This window comes from Argiope bruennichi, chromosome 5, assembly GCF_947563725.1.
Source record: "Argiope bruennichi chromosome 5, qqArgBrue1.1, whole genome shotgun sequence".
NCBI lineage: Eukaryota > Metazoa > Arthropoda > Arachnida > Araneae > Araneidae > Argiope > Argiope bruennichi.
In genome coordinates, this window is record NC_079155.1 from 26,097,211 (window position 1) to 26,108,613 (window position 11,403).

General features: G+C 27.7%; 1 non-coding gene across 1 annotated transcript; it reads right to left on the minus strand.

The window, feature by feature from the left end:
- Positions 1–10,797: 10,797 nt before the first annotated feature.
- Trnaa-ugc (transfer RNA alanine (anticodon UGC)) lies at positions 10,798–10,869 on the minus strand. The gene has a single exon. It is a non-coding gene; the product is annotated as a tRNA-Ala (tRNA).
- Positions 10,870–11,403: the final 534 nt, after the last annotated feature.

Consider the following 11,403-nt stretch of genomic DNA (forward strand, 5'->3'; position numbering starts at 1 on the left):
AATCCGCCATATTAAATAAGTATATGAGAAAGTGAAAGAGGCAACATTTTATCTGCTTTTTGATTTCCAAGTATTTTCATTCAAAAAAGCTTTGATTATTTGACCATGATAATACTTTTTTCATGATTTACTATTATCTAAAATCATATACAATAAAAAGAGAAGATCTTTTATCAAACAAGCGGGATTTTTTTTTCTCCGGCACTTTATTTGCATATTCTCTAATAAATTTCATTCAGAAATCATAAATTCTGAAAGAATTCTTAATTTATAATCTTCATAAAGTTAACAACAGACAATTATTATTTATTAATAATTATTGTTAATAAACATATATTAACGATATCATTATGTACTAACAATAGTTAATAACCAAAAAGTACCGTTTTTTAGCCTACTATAAACTGTTTTTTTTTTTAAAGAATTGCATCGAGGTCGATTTTATTGAATATATTTTGCAGATTTCAACTTACTATCCAAGTTATTTTGAAGCGTTTTCGTTATTGAAACTGAAATGAAACAAATTTAGTAGAAAACAGTAAATTTTTAAAGACTTTAATGAGTTACTACATTTTTATTTTTAGGTCTCTTAATTTTGAAAATCCTTTTTGATGGCGCCATGGTACAAAATCAAAATTAAATCAAATTAGTGATTATTTAATCATGATTATATTAATGCAATGTATTGTCTCCTGAAAATACACCACTGTCAAGAATTTCAAACCTCAAACACATCAGAAAATAAATGAAAATTATTACAAACATCATTACAAATAAAACATCATTACATACAAGAAAATGATAAAAACATCATTACATCATTATAAACAAGTTTAAAAGTGCTTAAAAATAGAGTATACGTATACGTTCAAGAATACTTCATAGGAATACAATCTCTTATCTTCGTCTATTATCAAGGACCTTTTTCAAGGCTGAAACTAAGCAACAGTAAACATATTAGAACAGCATTTGCAAAAACAATAATGTAAAAATTCATTTGATAACTAATTGTTGATAAATAGTTATTGGTAAGTAATGACAATAGTTATTGATAAGTATGGTATTCATAAACTGAAACTGTTTTCCTTTAGAAAATTCCATGTGATAATCGCAATCATTTCGTTTCGATTCCATTTCAGAAATCATAAACTGTTCACCTATATTTTTCGTCGTGTTACAATTTAGCAATACATTTCGTCGTACAAACTTGATGCATTTTTATTTCATCGTTCCTTTTTGAATAATGTTTCTTCTTGCTGGAGGGTAAAGTATGTAACCATGGTATCCAACTTGCAATTGGATGGTTGGTGACTTGTATGTCACGTCTATAGAAACCACTGGAATCTGAAAATCTTAAGTGGGTTATTTCAGTAAAAATTCTAGAAAACTATTTTCAACTTGCAAAATTAGAATCTTTTTTGGCATGTGAAAATAATAAAATATAGCTTTTGTACTTTGAAATATTGGAAGTAAAATTTAGATTATAATATGTAAATAATTATCTTCCAAGTAATCATGTATGATATGTGAATTATAATAAATAATTTTACATGTTGGCGTATCACCTTACTATGAAAGTCCAAAAGTATTAATTCAAATTATGGATATTTATTACAATTCAAAGCAATAGTGAAATAACTATTTAATTATGGTGAACAACTTCTGCACATCTTTATTATATTACATATCCATAACTAAAAGTTTTTATTTAACTTGAACAAATGAATAAAAAGTAAAACTAGAAAAATGAAACTAATGAAATATAGCAAATGGAACAAGCAAAATGAAATATGACAGTACTATAAAACAAAGCAGGCATATTTTTCTCTTTATTAAAACAGAAGCGAATAATCAAAAAGAACGGCCTCCTGAGGTGAGGTGGGTGGGGTAGTGTGCACAGGATCCGATAGATGGCAGCATCAAATTCTCTCTCTTCTGTTCAGGTTATAAAATAAATTAATGATTAATTGACATCACATCTGATATATCTGATGTTGTTTCAGATTAAAATACTTTCATATTAAATATTTAAAACGTAAAAAATTTCTTTCGCATAAAATATTACAATAAATAAAATCTTTTTATCGCCTGAAACATTTAAAAAAAATTCTAATGAGAATATCAGTTAGTCGCTGATAATTTTCTTCGCAAATAATTAATTCTTTAAGAATTTTCAATTTTGTTCGCATGAACTAACGTATAAGATGACAAAATTTTTTATGACAATTAATAAAGTAATAAACTTTTCATAAATAAAAAAAAATCACGAAAGCAAATCAAATCAATTGTCATTTTCAATATAAGTCAAAAAACTATTTTTAAACTTCTTTAATAGTTTTCTTGCAGAATTTTTTTATATTTTGTTCTGAAAACTGTCTTCTGTTGCATCTTGTTCTTTGAGAATAAAGAATATTATTATAAATTCAGTATAAAATTTATTAAAATAAAAGCTAATTATAAGAAAATGAAATTTGTGTCTGAGAAAAGTCAATTTTTTTAATTGTAATATAGTGCAAAAACAGTTTTTAGGCATCTCTTTTAAACGAGGACCAAAATACTATTTTCGTTAAGTCTTTGTATCTACTAAAGACTGAAGATTACAATTATTATTTTCCATGACCTCTGTTCAAGAGAAAAGCACGTGTGTTTTGCATTTGATTTGTCATTTGGCAATAAATATGGCACGTATACAGTTAAAGATCCCCAATACGGTTCCTTTTGCAAATAGGGATTTTATTGGGAGTTCCTGAAAATCAAGCTGAACTTCCTATTTTTATTAAGCACTGTTTTCGAAGAAATACGGTGCATGTTATTAAACTATTAATTAAAGGGAAGATTTTCATAGTTGATCCATTATCTGGAAAAAGCTTTACTCATAAATTTGTATTAATTTATGCTATAAAGAAGATTTTCGAAAAAGTGAGTCACGAGTCATTTTTAAAGTGGGTTATGATATTATTTGACATCTGATAATATCTTGAACGCGTATGCGTTCTTTTTTTAAACATATTATCTGGAAAATTCTAAGATTCAATATTCCAATTTTCAAGATACGATCAAAAAAATTCCTCTTTTTATCCCTCAAAATATTGTCTACTACCATGTGATAATATCTTGTATATATGAATGTATATGCATTTTTACACAACTTGCAAAAGTGTCATGCAGGCCTAAAACATTCATTAAATCACATATAGTAACAACATGACAAAAAATAGTGCAATACGCAAACAAGTGACTTGTGTCAAAGGACAAATAAATAAACAAATATAATAAAATAAAACTAAATAAGAGTCACTTCAGTATATAAATGACGTATATAAACAATCGACTAATTTTTGCGCAAGATACATCTACCAAGGCGTCTGTTGCTTCACTCTGGGGTTTCCTTTGAAGAAATGTTTCTATACAAAATCTCCGAACTTGTCAGTCTAATTAGAATCTTCTCTTTCCTATGATCGTTTAATTGAATCTGCATATTAATTTCAGAGAGGCTCTTAATCATTTGCGTAAACATATATTATTAAATACATATTGATTTCTTCATAATAGTTCCTTTTGGGCCACAAAATATTTGCTATTCTTCCCTGAAAAAGTTCAAAGCGACAAAAATAAAAAAAAGATTGCAATATTGTCTGGAAAAGACTGCTCTAAGATGACATTTTTGTGATCAAATTACACAAAAGCTGCTATTTTTTGAAAGAAAATTTTGCTTTGTTTCTCGAAAGAGATCTGTTTCAAAAAAAATTCTTCTTTTCTTGATCTTATATATAGATCGTATAAAATTATTTTCTACCTATTACAATGAATAAAATTCGAAAAATATCAGCTCACATTGGCAATGAAGGAAATTCGTAAAATTTTCTGTGTATACCCTAGAATAGCATTGTATCGATTTTTTTTTAATTTGGAAAGGACAATATTATAAAAAAAAGTTCCTTAGATTCCCAAAAGCATTCTTCCAAGAAACATCCAACATAAACTAATATGTATAAGCTAAAAAAATAAATTTCTAAAGCGGTTTTTAGTGAAAATTATTTGATGGATATATATGGAGCAAAAAGTCAGGACAATGACGTTTTATTCCACGAAAAACATAAAACACTAGTGGGAAAACGCAGCCGAAACGCACACTAAGGCAGCTTTTCAGAAATCAGCAATACATGAACAAACATCACATCATTATTTGAACATGAGAGACAATAGAACAGAACTGGCTGCATGACACTTCAAAGAAAAAAATTCATTTGACTGACTCGCTTGAGTTTTATGTGTTTATGTAGAATGGAATTCCCTAGAAGAATTTCTGAATCTCGATTCTTAATAGCTATAGAGCCAATATTCTTTAATTTTCCTGATTTTTATTTTTTGTTCCCAAGTCCGTCGCTAAATTTCCATACAGATATAGTGATTGGGGCTGCATTCATTTAGTATCCTTTAAAATAACTATAAATCTGTCGTCTTTGCAATGAGACTAATTGTGCAGAAAAATAATATTGCAGAATTTTAGGAGTAAGAACGATACTTTTGAATTTAAATAAAACTTTATAATATGAATAATATTTTTCGGCAAACTTCCAGAAAAACAGTTAAACCTATATGAATAAGAATTCTTGAACCAGTTAAAGATGATCGCTGGAATTGTAGAGGATATTGAAATTTATATCCTATGCTATACAATACTGAGAAAGACTACCTGATAGACTAGGTGACTATGTAAAACTATGACTATGTGACTATGTTTTTTCAGAAATTTACTGTTTTTTAATTTTACTCCGAATGCTTTATGCTGTATGTCGTTAATTCAAAATTTAAATAAATATATATATATATATTAGACTTCAGGCTCTTAAAAAACTTAAAATATATTCGATTGATCTTTTATATGGTATATTAATATAAAATTTCCTAATTTTTTCTACTTCGAAATTTTATAATTTTAAAACCAGGATGTCGAGCATAAAGATTAAATAGTTATATAGTAAAACACATTTCAATTATAATATAATTAATTTGAGTGTAAGGGTATGTAAAATATATACCTAAATCCTTAAAATTTACTTTACAGATTGATTTTTCTCTATGTTGGCTTCATTGAGGAAGTTTCAAATTTCAAATCATTTATCTCACTCTCTAATTTTTAATTTTTTTATAAATTATCAGGCCTAAAAATATAAAAGTTGTTCTCTCTAATGGTAGTGTGACAGTAATTTCTTGGCTGCTGGAGATAGATATATAATATTAATAAAATATTTCGAATTTTTAAGAATTCATGTTCATGTTGGGCATATCAATAACTGAGCTGATGAAAAATTGAGAGATCTAAACTATTATACAGTCTTCTCGTCTTATTAGTCGTATTTTACATCTGAACTTACACTTCTACACCTGAAACTGACTGGATTGTGAAGTTTTGAATATCATTTTTTAGACGATTTAAGGTCTTTACAAAATCAGCAACAAGGAAAATCTTCCAATCAATCCATAGCGTTATCTCGTGGTAGCAGATAATTGAACTAAAATAATGAAGTTCTTAGATTTACTGGTCGATTTGGGTCTCAGAACAGCGAGCGTTTCTTTTCCTTTTATTTTTAATGATAGTTATGCCAAAAAAATTTTAATATGACTGATAGACTAGGTGACTATGTAGAAACTTAATTTTTATATTTTTTTCAGAAATTTACAATTGATTCAAGAAAATTTTTACGTCACTTAAAATATTTTTCCAATTGGAATAGATTGTTTTGCATTTAATACATCAAAAAAAATATTATGTATAATAATTTATTTAAAATTTTAGGAAGCTCCTTCCATGTAATAAAGTCGAACAATAAATAACCGTTGTAATGCTATTATTTTGATGACATTCATGTGAAATTTTTTTCTTACCTTTAATGAAACAAGAAGCAGCTGTTATGCTTTTTCTTCAAACAAAAGTAATGTATAAAATTACATTAAAAAATTAATTAAAAATATTATTATAAAAATATCATTCAATTAACCTAGATTCTGTTTTACTTAAATAGAATCATCCTTGAATTTTTCTTTTTTCTTCTTTTAAGATGCACTTTTTTAAACTTTCCACTTTTCTCAGATTTTGCTAAGGCGACCGATTTTCTACTTCAATTTTTGTCTACAAAAATTCAAATATAATACAGACAGATGATATCTAACAGATTATTATAAAGACATTATTTTAAATCATGCGATATAAGTAGTTGTTCCATATTGATTTAATCCATACCACTCCGTTTTTGAAAATATAAGGTATCCGGAAATTCTTTGAAATATTACAAAACTATATAAAATATAATTAGGAATGGTGGCATCTTTTTCAAAATTATTTATTATTTGCTGTCTTAGGCAACCATCTGGTCAGGATTAATGCTCTCTAAAATATTAAATTAAATATTTTATGTAAAGTGATCTCTTAATAGCTTCTTTAATATAATATTTGTAAGCTTCAAATTTTAATAGTCATATACTTCATACCATTATAGAAGCCTTCAGCCTTTCTTTTCATTGTTCATTGTATTCTGTATCTGCGTAATTTTCTGTCAGCTCCGGTAAAATTTGAACCTCAAATTTAAGTGCAAGTTATTAAATTTAATTTAATATTAAAATATTTTTTGCTGTAATCAAGTATGCCTTTTTTTGGGAAGGGGGGGGGGATATGCTATACAGAAAACAGAATTTTTCGACAATGAAGACTTACGTGTACTATAGAATAATTTTCATAATGTATATGATATTTGAATGAATTATTCAATAAAAAAATACTCTGATTCATTATAAAATTCAGTTTCTAGTTTTACTTTCTATATGATTAAAATGATATAAATAATAATATTTTATTTTGTTTCAGCCAATACATTTATTTCAAAAATTATAAAATTTAAATTTTATATAATCTTTTATTTCTAATTAATTATATTCTGCAAAATATTTTCAATCCAACTATTTAAATTAAAAACGTTTCTATCTTTAATGATCAAATTGGACCGAATTATGAAATTTTGGATATTACAATTACTTATTATTAGTGCGTTTAATTTGGTTTTGCCTCATACCATGGAAACCTTCTAGAATCTGATAGATGGCGCTGGATGCGGCCTGATGACAAGACAATAACATTTAGTAATCATTTAGCAATAACATTTAGTAATCATTTAGTAATAACATTTAGTAATCTTTTAATAATAACATTTAGTAATAACATTTAGCATGTAAGCTGAGTATCGCAATCGAAAATCTCACATCGCAATCGCTATGAGCAATCGAGAATCTCACATTGAGGTTTATAGTTTTAGCTACTCTAGCGTAAGTAGACATTTTGTTTCTGTATATTACAGTTTCTATTTTAATAATTTTGCAACATTTAAATTCCAAGAATTCTCGGGCACCCTGTTAAATTAAAACATCATCGCAATTTTTTTAAATATATATATATATAAAGATTCGATTTAAATGCTAAAAAAGGAAACTATGCCTTAACGTAATTCTTGAGGATATTCTTAGCAATAACTAGTACAAGTTCAAGAAAATTTCAACGAAGTAATGTATCCAAATTATCACTTTTCTCCGTCTTGAACGTAATATTGTAAAGAAAGTTTGAATATTTGACAGCAAATTTAAAAATTTTTTCTAGAAGAATTGTTTACACATACTGCCAAAATTTTTGGAGAAAAATTTAACTTGAGATTGATCGCAGTATTAAAAAAAGATATTAGTAAATCCTAATTTCAAGAAACTAAGCATTTATAATGCGTTTTTGATGCTGTAGTTAAAAGTAAGAAATAAGTACTGTCAAGTAACTCTATAACGTTCACTATTGCTTGAATATTCTGGCATTTATTTTATGTGTGGTAAAATCTGATGCATATAATATAGCTTGATTTTACAATTATATTCTAATATTTACAACACATTTATGGAGAAAAACACATAATTTTTAAAAGCTGGATTAAAGTCGTAAAAGTGTGGTTATAAAGTATATAAAAAGTCATAAATGAATATGTTATTTAAGTTTTAAGTTGAGTATTACAAGAGTGTGATAATTAAAACTAATGCAGGGTTTACACTCTGCCAGTAGACAGCGCATGCGCAGGAAGGGACTGATTCATGTTGGCCACAATTTCGTGAGATAAATGCATTCCATATTTGGCTATAAGTTGCCGTTTTTCGGCGACCCTGAATTTTTCTTTTTCACTGATTTTTGTAAAATGATTTCACGTATTAAAATGATGGATATTAACACAAAAAAACATGGTATAATTTTAAAAAAAAGGGTCAACATACCTAAATTTACAAAACTGTAGAAAAAAATGGCAAATAAAATGAAAAAAAAAAACTCAACTTCGTATTAGAAAGAACAAAGAGCAAAAAATATCGGAATTAATTAGTGATAAGTGATTATTTTTTTTTCACGCCAAAAAAAAAAACCCGCCAAATTCTGCAAACGCATGCGCAGTAAGAAATAAATATATTTTAGCAGCATTTTGATGTCCCGTCGGGACAATTACTTGCCATCGACGGAACAGCATCGACCGAACTGCGTTGCCTACTGCCCGTCTTTTAACTGGACGAGTGTAAACCCGGCATAAAAGCAAGTTCGAATACACCAAACGATATTTTTACGATTTTTTTTTTTTGTGGCTCAAAATTAATTAATTAAAAGTAAGAAACCAACCGATAAATTAGTAGCAAAATTTGAAATTTTTTTAAAATTAAAAGTAAGAAATTAAATGAAAATTTTTAGCTCTGTTTGAAAGTGACGTCACTTAGAAACGTCGAACATCTAATATCTTGCTTTTGTAAAATTACACCTAGACATTTCAAATTTCAGTTAGATGAATGTAGCTAAGAAAACCCAAAACATTGTTATCCTGTGCTGATTAAAATTTATAAACTCAATTTCGCTTAAAATTTATTTTTTAAATTTCACAACAATAAATTCGAAACAAAAAAAGTTGATAAACTAAAACATTGGGTAGGCATGTTCTAATACATCGCCCCAAGTGCCCCTTAACTTTCTATATTCGTGTAAACATATATACCATAATCTAACTTGCTCAGATATATGCGTTTAAATATTCAAAACAGATTAAATTCCATAAAATGTTTTTAAAAATTCAACCTAACTTAGGGAATAACAGCTTTGGAAGTGGAGAATAGTAATATTTACAATTGATTATTTTAAAAATTAATTCACTTGTGAGACTCTAATATATCGAAATTTGGGTGTTTGGTTCAGTACTTTCAAGGAAAAATAAAAATTTTGGAAAAAAAGATAATTACAGGATTGGGTTATTAAATCAATAAAGAAGGCAATCGTTTATGAATACCAGATTTTCCCAGCCCCAAATTTAAGAAAAAAATTATAAAATTTTGCACGGGAATTGCTTTATTTTTAAGAGCCTTATTTTATGTCTGAATATAAATCATTTTACATTGCATTATTTTTCTATTAAACTCCGTAACTTCTAAATTTTAATTCATTAACACCCAGAGAAATTTAATGTTCAAAAACAGATTTCCAAACTAATTGTAAATTGTACAATGTGTAGCTTTAGAAGTAAAATGACAAGCACTTTATATTGTATATTATTAAACAGAAAATTTATATCGTGCTATGATTATTGTAGTAAGTTTTATATTAATTTGAATAAAATGCATTTAATTTAATTCTAAATCACCTTTCATATTCTATTAAATGCTCTTTAAAAATGAAACCGATATAATCGATACTATTTTCTGTTGTTCGATTTTGGAATAATATTAATTACTAAAAAAGTATTTACTTTGAAATTAAAATAGAGTTATTAAAAATAATTTCCAGTGAAAAAAGTTCTTCCCAGGTCAAAAATTGTATCAAAATTTGAACATGGTTTGCATTGGATAATCCTTTGTTTATCTTTAAAATGGAATAATATTCCAACAAATGAAATAATAACAAGGATTATTTAACCATATAAACCCTAACTCACCCGAGATCGTCCCGTTCCACAGAGGCCTGATTCGGGCCCTTTAGGACATTTCGGTGAATTTAAGGGGTGGACAGAATTTCGTGACTAGCCTACCATATGCTCGCTAGAGGGGAGGGTCCACTACTCTTGACAGTGATTAATGAGCGGCTTTTCAAGTCATGTTATGCGTGCGAAAGAAAAGAACATGTTAGATAGTAACTAAAAGGATGAAACATTATTTATCAGTTAAGAGGACCTAAATACAATTATCGGATATTTTAACCCTTTCTAGGGCCATGGGAAGTATCCTTCCCACCAAATTTATCAATCTTTGTAAGAAATTATGTAGGCTGGCATAAGTTCTAACAAATTTTTTTAGAAAGACAGAAACTTAGATGCTTCAGTTCTTTATCTTACACAAAATGATGTGTCTTGATTTGTTGCTTAATTATTAATTAACCGAATTAATTAATGAATCAAATTAAATTTATCTAATAAGCTAAATGAATCCTTTTTCTTATTCTAATTTCAAGCCTAAAAATATTTTAACATAATATGACTAGAAAAAAATGGCCCTTTAAAGGGTTAAAACAAAACAAGCCATAAATTTTTAATTTTTTTTATGCGTAAGATATTAAAATTTTAAACATATTTATCAATTAAAAAATCTAGCTCCTTCCTCTTTAATTATTTATCTTTAGTGGCAATGATTATTCAAATTTATTGATTGATCAAAAATTTCCTTGACATAATTTACAAAATTCAAGGAAAAATTATTAAATTAAAAATTTAAAGCAGTGCTCTTTCTTTCACATAAAGCTGTAAAAATTACTGGAGGTGCGGGGGATCGAACCCCGGGCCTTTCACATGCAAAGCGAACGCTCTACCACTGAGCTACACCCCCTGCCGGTAAGCATTCATCTAATCAGTGTCACTAAGTTTTTCTACTTGTAACGCTTCACCCTAACCGGTAGATGAGAAGTGACCTACTTTTTCCAAAAACGTTTATTAGAATTCAAACACGAGTACGCGAAGGCTGCTGACACAGCAAATGAATACACTGTTTCTTTCTATCACCAACCTTTTATTTCGATAAATGATACAGTAGAAAAGAAAAGAAAATATTCATCCGAATCGTCTGCTTTTAAATCGCAGCTTGGATTTTAAGCTGAAATAAATTCCCCGTAGCAGACTCCTGCTGAACGCGGCGATTAAACTCAAGGTAAAAATTAGTTGCGCAATGGTTGCTCCTTTGGAAAAAAGTGTGTTCTTAAGGTGCCTCATAAGTTTCTTTCTTTTTTCTCATGCGAAATGAATTCATGATATTTGTTATTAAAGTTTTTTTATTTCCTTTACAATGAAGTATAATGAAACATAAAGCCCTTGATGGTAAATTAAACTCACGTTTGATGATTTCTCGTAGCGTTTACGAACTGTG